Genomic DNA, 12,723 nt, shown 5'->3' with positions numbered 1-12,723 from the left:
GAAACGTGATTGCAGTGTACTGTAATACATTCATCCTGATCTATTAAGTGAAAAACTTTTGTTTAAATTAAGAGAGTGGAACACAGAATGGAAATCTGAATAAGAGGAATGGATAATAATGTACGAATGACATTCTGAATGAATTTTTATTGGATTGGATTGTGAACGAGTGTTCCAAGGAGGAACGTCTCCATGATGTGAATGTTAGAAGTTATGTAGTATGACCATGGTAAAGTTGCTGATGGCTGTTCATCCTGATATTCCGTGAGTGCTCATCCTCATGTAGAGGGGAGTAGGTCATGCGTGGGAATGGCAGGAGGCCCTAGTCCTACTGAGTACTTTGGACTGATAGGGTTAACCTCGGGTGGCAGCTGTTGAGGGCATCCCAGTTACTACACCACCCGGGTGCAAGAACACCTGTAGATACATGGCTTCATACAGTCCGGACAGTCGTCGTTTATGAGAATTTGGATAATTTCTAATATGCTTTGTGTATGTACTGTTATTGATTTGTACGATTGATTTTATATGTTAAAGTTTATGTTGGTGGTATGAATTAAATTACCTAAGCTTACCCTTGCAATTTCCTTGTGTTGTCTACTGTTTTTGTATGTCCGTCTTGTCAATGCAATGATCATCTGTTGTGGATGTGAGCAGATGGTGAGGCACCCCTTGAAGCAATGCTGGAAGAAGAAAATTTGGAGGATGCCAACTTGGTAGAAGTAGAGGTTAAAGCTGAACAGTAGAGTGTTCGTTCTTTAGAAATTGCTAGCGTTTATGTGCGGTATTTTGAGACGTTCGGTTATTCATTTTGTAAGGCCGTTCGTCCAGATTTTTGAAGCCTGGTAGTTAGAAAACTGAACGCTGTATAACTTTGTACGTTCGGTTTTTATTTTGAGCAGCTGTTGTAAATATTAAGACTGCACTGTAATTTCTGTAAATGTGATTAGTTCTGATTAATAGTAATTACTATTTATTGGGATGTTACATTTAGTGGTATCAGAGCAGTTTTGTTCTTTTAAGGAACACTGTAGGTTATGAGTGCACTACGTTTTTGCTGTGTGCTTATTATGTGTTAATGAGTTATTGTTTTAACTCTTGAACTTTACTAACGCTCGTTTTCTCTGATCCGGAGAACTAATGGCGCCTAGACTTCCTCCTCCTCCCCAACCGAATGAGTCCGATACGTCCAGCAACACTAGGTTGTTGGAAACCGTGGTTGAAAGGCTGCATCAACAGAACACAACGTTACTGGAGCAGAACGCCACCCTGATGCAGCAAAACCAAGCTGCTATGCAAGGTTTGGAGGCATCGCGTGTCAATTCTGAAAACACGCAAAGGCAATTGATGGAGATCCTGGCTGCAACTAGAGGTGCGCCTGGAGCATCTTCTTCAAACGCTGCTCAACCGAATGCTGAATGGAGTTTGGAGAGTTTCCTTCAGCATCACCCTGCCAAGTTCAGTGGCAAATGTCTTCCTGATGAGGCGGACCAGTGGCTAAGGCATATGGAGAGACTTTTCAATGCCAAGAGGTGTCCGGATGAGAACCGCTTGGCATACACTGAATACTTGTTGACGGGAGAGGCGAGCCACTGGTGGGCGAGCGCTAGGGCCATTCTAACGGATGCTCAACAGCCAATCACTTGGGAAGTTTTCAGAAACAAGTTTTATGAAGAATACTTCCCTGACAGCGTACGTTTTGCAAAAGAGGTTGAATTTTTACAGCTCGTTCAAGGCAGTATGTCCGTTTCTGAGTATACCAACAAGTTCAAGCACCTTGTTCGGTTCAATACAATGGCCACCAGTGAAGAGTGGCAGTGCAGGAAGTTCGAGAACGGTTTAAGAAGTGATTTGAAGGTTATGATTTCAAGCTTGTGCATACGAACTTTTCCTGCCATGGTTGAGAGGGCAAAGGTGTTGGAGAAGAACATGGCAGAGGCGGAGAAGCACAAGAAGCAACAACAAGTGAATAGGGGACCAATAGTGTCTAGGGGAGGTTCTGTTCAAAGGAGACTACCTTACGCTCGTCCAAACCAGTCATCTCATGCAAGCGGATCACAAGCTTTGGTCACTGTTAACCAATCTGGACAGCCGAGAAGCTTAACTTGCTATCAGTGTGGAGGACCACACTATCGATGGGCTTGTCCACAATTACCAGGAGGAAAGTATTGTACTCGTTGCAGACAGAATGGGCACTTGGAGAACGAGTGCAATATGGGAGGACGTGCGGCAATGAGGCCGCCGAACGCTGGGAGAACACAACAAGGGAGAGGTGGACGTGCGCAAGCTACAGGGAGAGTGTACGCAATCACGGGTGCTGAAGCTGCTCGTTCAGGTACACTCATTACCAGCACTTGCATGTTATATGGAAAGCCTTGTTGTGTACTGTATGACTCGGGGGCAACTCATTCCTTCATCTCGAAGGCGTGTGTTGAGAAACTGGGGATAGTGGAGAGTGAATTACAGTTCGACTTGGTGGTGTCTACCCCAGCAGCTGGTGGGATTAAGACATCTACAGTTTGTGTAAGATGTCCTATAGAAGTTGAGGGGCGTAGATATAAGGTCAATCTTATTTGCTTACCCCTTCAAGACTTAGAAGTAATTTTGGGGATGGACTGGTTGGCTACCAATCGGATCCTCATTGATTGTGGGAAGAAGGAGTTAGTCTTTCCAGATGAAGAAGAAGAAGAACTGTCTATTACTCTCGGACAGTTTAAGGAGGACATCATGGAGGGAGCAAGTTGTTTCTTGATCATGACGTATGAAGACAACGAGGTAGAGCGTTCGTCCAACAATGAGAGCAGTAGAGGACGAACAATAATAGATGAATTTCCAGATGTCTTTCCGGATGAAGTCCCGGGTCTACCTCCCATTCGTGAGGTTGAATTCACGATTGATCTTGTAACTACTGCTGCACCAATCTCGGTTCAACCTTACAGAATGGCACCAGCTGAATTATTGGAACTCAAGAAGCAGATTGAAGAATTGATGGACAAGAGGTTCATCCGTCCAAGTGCTTCACCTTGGGGAGCACCTGTATTATTGGTAAAGAAGAAGGATGGCAGCTCCCGTCTTTGTATTGATTATAGGCAACTTAATAAGCTGACCATCAAGAACAAGTATCCTCTTCCAAGGATAGACGACCTGCTGGATCAGTTGCATGGTGCGTGTGTGTTTTCTAAGATTGATTTACGTTCGGGCTATCATCAAATTAGAGTGAAAGAGGAGGACATTCAGAAGACTGCATTTCGGTCTCGCTATGGCCATTACGAGTACGTGGTGATGCCCTTTGGAGTGACGAACGCACCTGCAATCTTCATGGATTACATGAACAGAATTTTCAGGCCGTACCTTGATAAATTTGTTGTGGTATTTATTGATGACATCCTCATTTACTCCAAGAGCTTTGACGAACATGAAGAACACTTGAGGATCGTCTTGAGCGTGTTGAGGGAGAAAGAGTTATATGCCAAACGTTCAAAGTGTGAATTTTGGATGAAGGAGATCCAATTCTTGGGGCACGTTGTTTCTGCTGGTGGTATTGCAGTGGATCCAGCCAAGGTGAAAGCAGTGCTGGATTGGGAGAGTCCACGTTCAGTCACGGAGGTTAGAAGCTTTGTGGGACTCGCGGGCTATTATAGGAGATTCATTGAGGGATTTTCTAAGATAGTAGCCCCTCTGACTTACCTCACTAGGAAGGATCAGCCATTCGCTTGGACGGATCGTTGTGAGGAGAGCTTCCAAGAATTGAAGAGGAAATTAACGAGTGCTCCTGTGTTGGTCATTCCAGACACGGCCAAACCATTTGAAGTGTATTGTGATGCATCGTATCAAGGTTTGGGCTGTGTACTGATGCAGGAAAAGAGGGCAGTGGCTTACGCTTCCAAACAATTGAAAATCCATGAGAAGAATTACCCCACACACGATTTGGAGCTGGCAGCAGTGGTGTTTGCTTTGAAAATATGGAGACATTATCTGTATGGTGCAACATTTCAAGTGTTTAGTGATCACAAGAGTCTCAAGTACCTCTTTGATCAAAAGGAATTGAATATGAGGCAAAGGAGGTGGCTTGAATTCTTGAAGGATTATGAATTCGAATTGTTGTATCACCCTGGAAAAGCTAATGTGGTGGCGGATGCCTTGAGTAGGAAGGCAGTAAGGGTCTCGGCAATGATGGTTAAGGAGCTGAACTTGGTGGAGAGTTTTAGAGATCTAAGGTTACAGTTCGACTTAGGAACGAACGTTATCAGGTGCTGTAACCTTAGAATTTCCAGTGATGTGTTTGACCGAATTTGGAGGAAGCAACGTGAGGATGAAGAACTGGTAAAAATCTTGAGCGTGCTTGGTACAGATCAGGCTAAGGGATTTAATGCTGGAACGGACGGTCTACTGCGATATATGGGGAGAACGTGCGTCCCAAATAATGGGGAGCTGAAGAGGATCATACTGTAGGAGGGACATCACAGCCGTCTTAGCATGCATCCTGGCATGACTAAGATGTATCAAGACCTTCGTTCATCATTTTGGTGGCCTGGGATGAAGAGTGACATTGCACGTTTTGTGTCTTCTTGTTTAACTTGTCAGCGTGTAAAGGCTGAACACCAAAGACCAGGAGGATTGCTGCAGCCATTGGAAATTCCAGAATGGAAGTGGGACAGCATTTCCATGGATTTCGTGACTCATCTGCCACGTACAGTCCGAAACCATGATTCAATTTGGGTGATTGTAGATAGATTAACTAAGAGCGCCCACTTCCTGGCCGTTAATTTGAAGATGTCCATGACAAACTTGGCCAAATTATATGTTAAAGAGATTGTTAGATTGCATGGAGTTCCTTCAAGCATTATTTCAGACCGAGACACGAGATTCACATCTCGTTTTTGGCAGTCATTGCAAGGAGAATTGGGAAGCAAACTGCAGATGAGTTCTGCCTATCACCCTCAGACGGATGGCCAATCTGAGCGAACCATCCAGACACTCGAAGACTTGTTGAGAACATGTGTTATAGATCATATGGGAGTATGGGATGAAGTTCTGCCGCTTGTTGAATTCACGTATAATAACAGCTTTCAAGCAAGCATAGGAATGGCACCGTTTGAAGCTCTTTATGGAAGAAAGTGTAGAACTCCTTTATGTTAGTTCCAAGAAGGCGAGACTGCATTAACCGGACCTGAATTAATCCAGCAAACAACCGAGAAGGTGAAGCTGATTCAAGAACGATTGAAGACGTCTCAAAGCAGGCAGAAATCGTATGCTGATAAGAGAAGAAGACCCTTAGAGTTTGCTGCTGGAGATCATGTTTTTCTAAGGCTGAATCCAATCACTGGAGTGGGAAGAATCCTTCGTCCAAAGAAGCTTTCACCCAAGTTCGTAGGGCCATATCAGATTCTGAAGAAGATTGGATCAGTGGCGTATGAGCTAGCATTACCTCCTCAACTGTCCAACCTCCACCCAGTCTTTCATGTTTCTCAACTCCGAAAATATATAGCTGATCCATCACACGTACTGGAGTTAGAAGACATCCAAATTCGCCCAGACCGGACACTGGAGATGCAACCTGTTTGTGTGGAAGACAGCCGCACCAGACTCTACAAAGGAAAGAATGTTCGTCTCGTGAAAGTGGTGTGGAATGCAAAGACTGGTGACTCAACATGGGAGGTTGAAGAGGCTGTAAAGGAATTGTACCCGCACCTATTCCCTGGTAAGCTTAGAATTTTCGAGGACGAAAATTTTTGTAGTTAGGGGGAATGTGAGAACCTGATTTAATTAGCACACAAATCTATTCTCTGATCCTCATTTAATGCACCGTGCCACGTCTAAATGCACTCACACTTCCACTGCATGCGCCTGCCATGTGTCACGGTTGGAGCATTATGAGAAATGTTAGTGGGAGACAAGTGGCGTGTGGAGGATGGGGAGTTCATTCTGCATGGGAAGAGAAAAATAATTCTGAAAACTCTCCCTCTTCCTCCTGCATGCTTCATCTTCTTCCCAGAAGTTCTGCTTTCAAATTCTCTGCTCTCTCTCTAAACCGTTTTCATCTTCTCTCTAAGATCACTCACCACCAACATCTCTGCTTCCATTTCAGAAACCGTAGAATCATTCACGGTGTTGTGAGCTTTCATTTGAACCGAACACATTAGAATTCTGTGGCTGGTAAGTTCTTGTCCCTGAACGTTCTCCTCTTCTGTTTCTGCGAACCAAATTCTGGTGTGCATGCATGAGTTATAGGTCTGAACCTTATGTCATTTTGGTTTCTTAGATTTAGTGAAAATCGTGGAGTGACTCGTTGGGTAGAAAGCCGTGAGAGCACTAGAGAAACCATAAGCATTTGGAAGTGCACTGCTAGATCAGGTAAGGGAAGCTTTAGTAATTTAATTTAATACTGGTTTGATGTCTATGACAGTAATGAAGTGTACTGGTTGTGTAAAACGTATGAAATATATGAATTTTGAGTGTGCCTGAATAAGTATGGTTGCCCTGGATGTATATTATGAATGTTGTTTGAACCGTATGCAGAGAATGAGATGTATGATTTGGAATATGATTGAATTTCTGTATGATTTGGAATGATAATACTTGGAACTGGATGTTGATGATGATACGTTTGAAACTGGAAAATGGAAGATTCTGTATTGATGAAATGATAATATGAATTCTGTAATGTATGAGATTTGTGTTAAAGATAAATTCTAAGTTATGGATCGTATGAAAATTTTGAAGTTAATGTGAATGAAAAATCTGGAAATCTGATCTTTTCTGATTGATGATGTACGCTCGTCATCGAACGGTCTTATACCGTTCGGTTTCCCTGGAAAATAACTTAGAATAAGATTTCTTTCATTTGGAGAGGATTCTGATTAAGAACGAGCGTTATTTGTGTGAAGAGCTAGTTTTGAGCGTTCGGCTTAGCTTAGAGTGTCCAACCATTTAAAATAAATTGTAGAGTAATTAGGACGCTCGGTTTTGTTACCAGCGTTCGTCATAAGTAGCGCTTAGTATTAGATTGAGCGTTCGTCCAAATGAGCTCTCGGTCTTAGATTGAGCGTTCGTCCTAGTTAGCGTTCGGTCTGATACTGAACGTTCGTTCAAATGCGAGTTCGTTCTATTTTGGTGCTCGGTCATTGACCTGGCATACGTCCTAAGGAGGGTTCGGTTTATACTGAACGCTCGTCCTTATTATTGCTTCGTGAGTGAACGTAACTAGCGTTCGTTCGAAATTCTGAATTAACGTTCGGTCATTGACTGGCAGTGTTCGTTTCCGAATTTAATAATGCTCTGATTATTCTTTGAATATATTTAAAATGTGTTTGTCCTTTTGATTTAACCTCAAGTCTTTATACTTAGAATTTTCCTAAGTATTACTCTGATCTTCTAGACTCAATCTCAATTAAATTACTCATTCGTTTTAACGTTCGTGAATGGATAATGATTCGTTTCTTTTGTTCAGAAACGTGATTGCAGTGTACTGTAATACATTCATCCTGATCTATTAAGTGAAAAACTTTTGTTTAAATTAAGAGAGTGGAACACAGAATGGAAATCTGAATAAGAGGAATGGATAATAATGTACGAATGACATTCTGAATGAATTTTTATTAGATTGGATTGTGAACGAGTGTTCCAAGGAGGAACGTCTCCATGATGTGAATGTTAGAAGTTATGTAGTATGACCATGGTAAAGCTGCTGATGGCTGTTCATCCTGATATTCCGTGAGTGCTCATCCTCATGTAGAGGGGAGTAGGTCATGCGTGGGAATGGCAGGAGGCCCTAGTCCTACTGAGTACTTTGGACTGATAGGGTTAACCTCGGGTGGCAGCTGTTGAGGGCATCCCAGTTACTACACCACCCGGGTGCAAGAACGCCTGTAGATACATGGCTTCATACAGTCCGGACAGTCGTCGTTTATGAGAATTTGGATAATTTCTAATATGCTTTGTGTATTTACTGTTATTGATTTGTACGATTGATTTTATATGTTAAAGTTTATGTTGGTGGTATGAATTAAATTACCTAAGCTTACCCTTGCAATTTCCTTGTGTTGTCTACTGTTTTTGTATGTCCGTCTTGTCAATGCAATGATCATCCGTTGTGGATGTGAGCAGATGGTGAGGCACCCCTTGAAGCAATGCTGGAAGAAGAAAATTTGGAGGATGCCAACTTGGTAGAAGTAGAGGTTAAAGCTGAACAGTAGAGTGTTCGTTCTTTAGAAATTGCTAGCGTTTATGTGCGGTATTTTGAGACGTTCGGTTATTCATTTTGTAAGGCCGTTCGTCCAGATTTTTGAAGCCTGGTAGTTAGAAAACTGAACGCTGTATAACTTTGTACGTTCGGTTTTTATTTTGAGCAGCTGTTGTAAATATTAAGACTGCACTGTAATTTCTGTAAATGTGATTAGTTCTGATTAATAGTAATTACTATTTATTGGGATGTTACTTTTAGTGGTATCAGAGCAGTTTTGTTCTTTTAAGGAACACTGTAGGTTATGAGTGCACTACGTTTTTGCTGTGTGCTTATTATGTGTTAATGAGTTATTGTTTTAACTCTTGAACTTTACTAACGCTCGTTTTCTCTGATCCGGAGAACTAATGGCGCCTAGACTTCCTCCTCCTCCCCAACCGAATGAGTCCGATACGTCCAGCAACACTAGGTTGTTGGAAACCGTGGTTGAAAGGCTGCATCAACAGAACACAACGTTACTGGAGCAGAACGCCACCCTGATGCAGCAAAACCAAGCTGCTATGCAAGGTTTGGAGGCATCGCGTGTCAATTCTGAAAACACGCAAAGGCAATTGATGGAGATCCTGGCTGCAACTAGAGGTGCGCCTGGAGCATCTTCTTCAAACGCTGCTCAACCGAATGCTGAATGGAGTTTGGAGAGTTTCCTTCAGCATCACCCTGCCAAGTTCAGTGGCAAATGTCTTCCTGATGAGGCGGACCAGTGGCTAAGGCATATGGAGAGACTTTTCAATGCCAAGAGGTGTCCGGATGAGAACCGCTTGGCATACACTGAATACTTGTTGACGGGAGAGGCGAGCCACTGGTGGGCGAGCGCTAGGGCCATTCTAACGGATGCTCAACAGCCAATCACTTGGGAAGTTTTCAGAAACAAGTTTTATGAAGAATACTTCCCTGACAGCGTACGTTTTGCAAAAGAGGTTGAATTTTTACAGCTCGTTCAAGGCAGTATGTCCGTTTCTGAGTATACCAACAAGTTCAAGCACCTTGTTCGGTTCAATACAATGGCCACCAGTGAAGAGTGGCAGTGCAGGAAGTTCGAGAACGGTTTAAGAAGTGATTTGAAGGTTATGATTTCAAGCTTGTGCATACGAACTTTTCCTGCCATGGTTGAGAGGGCAAAGGTGTTGGAGAAGAACATGGCAGAGGCGGAGAAGCACAAGAAGCAACAACAAGTGAATAGGGGACCAATAGTGTCTAGGGGAGGTTCTGTTCAAAGGAGACTACCTTACGCTCGTCCAAACCAGTCATCTCATGCAAGCGGATCACAAGCTTTGGTCACTGTTAACCAATCTGGACAGCCGAGAAGCTTAACTTGCTATCAGTGTGGAGGACCACACTATCGATGGGCTTGTCCACAATTACCAGGAGGAAAGTATTGTACTCGTTGCAGACAGAATGGGCACTTGGAGAACGAGTGCAATATGGGAGGACGTGCGGCAATGAGGCCGCCGAACGCTGGGAGAACACAACAAGGGAGAGGTGGACGTGCGCAAGCTACAGGGAGAGTGTACGCAATCACGGGTGCTGAAGCTGCTCGTTCAGGTACACTCATTACCAGCACTTGCATGTTATATGGAAAGCCTTGTTGTGTACTGTATGACTCGGGGGCAACTCATTCCTTCATCTCGAAGGCGTGTGTTGAGAAACTGGGGATAGTGGAGAGTGAATTACAGTTCGACTTGGTGGTGTCTACCCCAGCAGCTGGTGGGATTAAGACATCTACAGTTTGTGTAAGATGTCCTATAGAAGTTGAGGGGCGTAGATATAAGGTCAATCTTATTTGCTTACCCCTTCAAGACTTAGAAGTAATTTTGGGGATGGACTGGTTGGCTACCAATCGGATCCTCATTGATTGTGGGAAGAAGGAGTTAGTCTTTCCAGATGAAGAAGAAGAAGAACTGTCTATTACTCTCGGACAGTTTAAGGAGGACATCATGGAGGGAGCAAGTTGTTTCTTGATCATGACGTATGAAGACAACGAGGTAGAGCGTTCGTCCAACAATGAGAGCAGTAGAGGACGAACAATAATAGATGAATTTCCAGATGTCTTTCCGGATGAAGTCCCGGGTCTACCTCCCATTCGTGAGGTTGAATTCACGATTGATCTTGTAACTACTGCTGCACCAATCTCGGTTCAACCTTACAGAATGGCACCAGCTGAATTATTGGAACTCAAGAAGCAGATTGAAGAATTGATGGACAAGAGGTTCATCCGTCCAAGTGCTTCACCTTGGGGAGCACCTGTATTATTGGTAAAGAAGAAGGATGGCAGCTCCCGTCTTTGTATTGATTATAGGCAACTTAATAAGCTGACCATCAAGAACAAGTATCCTCTTCCAAGGATAGACGACCTGCTGGATCAGTTGCATGGTGCGTGTGTGTTTTCTAAGATTGATTTACGTTCGGGCTATCATCAAATTAGAGTGAAAGAGGAGGACATTCAGAAGACTGCATTTCGGTCTCGCTATGGCCATTACGAGTACGTGGTGATGCCCTTTGGAGTGACGAACGCACCTGCAATCTTCATGGATTACATGAACAGAATTTTCAGGCCGTACCTTGATAAATTTGTTGTGGTATTTATTGATGACATCCTCATTTACTCCAAGAGCTTTGACGAACATGAAGAACACTTGAGGATCGTCTTGAGCGTGTTGAGGGAGAAAGAGTTATATGCCAAACGTTCAAAGTGTGAATTTTGGATGAAGGAGATCCAATTCTTGGGGCACGTTGTTTCTGCTGGTGGTATTGCAGTGGATCCAGCCAAGGTGAAAGCAGTGCTGGATTGGGAGAGTCCACGTTCAGTCACGGAGGTTAGAAGCTTTGTGGGACTCGCGGGCTATTATAGGAGATTCATTGAGGGATTTTCTAAGATAGTAGCCCCTCTGACTTACCTCACTAGGAAGGATCAGCCATTCGCTTGGACGGATCGTTGTGAGGAGAGCTTCCAAGAATTGAAGAGGAAATTAACGAGTGCTCCTGTGTTGGTCATTCCAGACACGGCCAAACCATTTGAAGTGTATTGTGATGCATCGTATCAAGGTTTGGGCTGTGTACTGATGCAGGAAAAGAGGGCAGTGGCTTACGCTTCCAAACAATTGAAAATCCATGAGAAGAATTACCCCACACACGATTTGGAGCTGGCAGCAGTGGTGTTTGCTTTGAAAATATGGAGACATTATCTGTATGGTGCAACATTTCAAGTGTTTAGTGATCACAAGAGTCTCAAGTACCTCTTTGATCAAAAGGAATTGAATATGAGGCAAAGGAGGTGGCTTGAATTCTTGAAGGATTATGAATTCGAATTGTTGTATCACCCTGGAAAAGCTAATGTGGTGGCGGATGCCTTGAGTAGGAAGGCAGTAAGGGTCTCGGCAATGATGGTTAAGGAGCTGAACTTGGTGGAGAGTTTTAGAGATCTAAGGTTACAGTTCGACTTAGGAACGAACGTTATCAGGTGCTGTAACCTTAGAATTTCCAGTGATGTGTTTGACCGAATTTGGAGGAAGCAACGTGAGGATGAAGAACTGGTAAAAATCTTGAGCGTGCTTGGTACAGATCAGGCTAAGGGATTTAATGCTGGAACGGACGGTCTACTGCGATATATGGGGAGAACGTGCGTCCCAAATAATGGGGAGCTGAAGAGGATCATACTGTAGGAGGGACATCACAGCCGTCTTAGCATGCATCCTGGCATGACTAAGATGTATCAAGACCTTCGTTCATCATTTTGGTGGCCTGGGATGAAGAGTGACATTGCACGTTTTGTGTCTTCTTGTTTAACTTGTCAGCGTGTAAAGGCTGAACACCAAAGACCAGGAGGATTGCTGCAGCCATTGGAAATTCCAGAATGGAAGTGGGACAGCATTTCCATGGATTTCGTGACTCATCTGCCACGTACAGTCCGAAACCATGATTCAATTTGGGTGATTGTAGATAGATTAACTAAGAGCGCCCACTTCCTGGCCGTTAATTTGAAGATGTCCATGACAAACTTGGCCAAATTATATGTTAAAGAGATTGTTAGATTGCATGGAGTTCCTTCAAGCATTATTTCAGACCGAGACACGAGATTCACATCTCGTTTTTGGCAGTCATTGCAAGGAGAATTGGGAAGCAAACTGCAGATGAGTTCTGCCTATCACCCTCAGACGGATGGCCAATCTGAGCGAACCATCCAGACACTCGAAGACTTGTTGAGAACATGTGTTATAGATCATATGGGAGTATGGGATGAAGTTCTGCCGCTTGTTGAATTCACGTATAATAACAGCTTTCAAGCAAGCATAGGAATGGCACCGTTTGAAGCTCTTTATGGAAGAAAGTGTAGAACTCCTTTATGTTGGTTCCAAGAAGGCGAGACTGCATTAACCGGACCTGAATTAATCCAGCAAACAACCGAGAAGGTGAAGCTGATTCAAGAACGATTGAAGACGTCTCAAAGCAGGCAGAAATCGTATGCTGATAAGAGAAGAAGACCC

Source organism: Vigna umbellata, chromosome 9 (genome assembly GCF_029865625.1).
Source record: "Vigna umbellata cultivar VRB3 chromosome 9, Vumbellata_1.0, whole genome shotgun sequence".
NCBI lineage: Eukaryota > Viridiplantae > Streptophyta > Magnoliopsida > Fabales > Fabaceae > Vigna > Vigna umbellata.
This window is presented reverse-complemented; position numbering follows the sequence as displayed.